Source organism: Rutidosis leptorrhynchoides, chromosome 1 (genome assembly GCF_046630445.1).
Source record: "Rutidosis leptorrhynchoides isolate AG116_Rl617_1_P2 chromosome 1, CSIRO_AGI_Rlap_v1, whole genome shotgun sequence".
Lineage (NCBI taxonomy): Eukaryota > Viridiplantae > Streptophyta > Magnoliopsida > Asterales > Asteraceae > Rutidosis > Rutidosis leptorrhynchoides.
Genome location: NC_092333.1, coordinates 587,106,668 through 587,108,171, shown reverse-complemented (window position 1 = coordinate 587,108,171; position 1,504 = coordinate 587,106,668).

The following is a 1,504-nucleotide window of genomic DNA, read 5'->3' as shown; positions in this document are numbered from 1 at the left end:
TTAATAATAATAAAGTATATTCGAGGGTATTTTTAATTCGGGTTTCAAACCGTTTTAAAATAAGAAAATATTGGGTATTGTTCGGGGTATTGTTCTTGAATCCAAGACCAACCATACAGTCGTCTACCATCATTACGTCTACGCAATTTGCCTACAATATTGAATTGCAATATTGAACTGTGAGTTATAGTCTCCCTTTTTAAATACTTTAAATATTTTTGGGCTGAGAATACATGCAATTTATTTTAAACGCAATAAGACACAAGTACATACAAAATTCTACACTGAGTTAAACCGAAAATCCCTTAGCTTTGGTAACTAGTAGCTGCCAGTACATAGGATATGGACTGGTGGGTGCGAATAATTGTATATGAATCCATAGGGCTTGACATCCCCGTCCGAGCTAGAGCGCTAGCCTTTTAACGGACGTATGTTATTTGAGTTTAAGACACGTTGGTTTGCGCGTATTAAAACGAATGGGGTAATTATCACTATAGCGTTAAGTTTAGTTACCAGGGTGCTCTGTTACGTAGAATCTATTGATAAACTTTTGATGAAATCTTGTGGTCTATCTTTATATATGTTTATGACTCGAGCAATTAAACCTATAACTCACCAACATTCGTGTTGACTTTTTAGCATGTTTTATTCTCAGGTCCTTAGAATGCTTCCGCTGTGATGTGCTTGTTGCCTGCATGGAGTCTCTCATGCTTTGTACAAAGTTTATTGCATTCAAAATAAAACTGCGTTGTGTAATAAATAATTGGACTGTGAAGTCAACCTGTAAATTAAAGACTTATGTATTTTGGATTTTTGCTTATACCTAAGCACTCGCCCACATGTTTATAACTTTCTATGTTTAGAAAGTCACTTATTTTAATGAATGCAATATTTTATCAAAACGTATCATATAGAGGTCAAAACCTCACTGTGGAATCAATGATTAACGTGCTGCGTCAATAGCGATTTTGACGGGTCATTACACGGTTGTTAGGATAGTTGTTGCGATTGTGGTTGTAATTGTTATTGTTGTTGTACTGGTGACTCTTGTCACCGTTTTCCTCCCACTTCCTCTTGAGTTGTTTCATGTTGGCTTCTTCGGTCGCCTGCTCTTTAATTCTTCCCTCAATCTGATTTATGAGTTTATGAGCCATTCGACTTGCCTTCTGTATAGAAGCGGGCTTGTGTGAACTCACATCTTCTTGAATCCTTACTGGTAACCCTTTTATAAATGCGTAGATATTCTTTTCTTCATCTTCGAATGCTCCCGGACACAATAGGCACAACTCTGTGAATCGTCGTTCATATGTGGTAACGTCGAACCCTTGTGTTCGTAACTCTCTAAGTTCTGCCTTGAGTTTATTGACTTCGTTTCTAGGATGGTACTACTCGTTCATCAATTGCTTGAATGCCGACCACGGTAGTGCGTAAACAACATTTTGTCCTACCTGTTCAAGATAGGTGTTCCACCACGTTAACGCAGTACCTGTGAAGGTATGCGTAG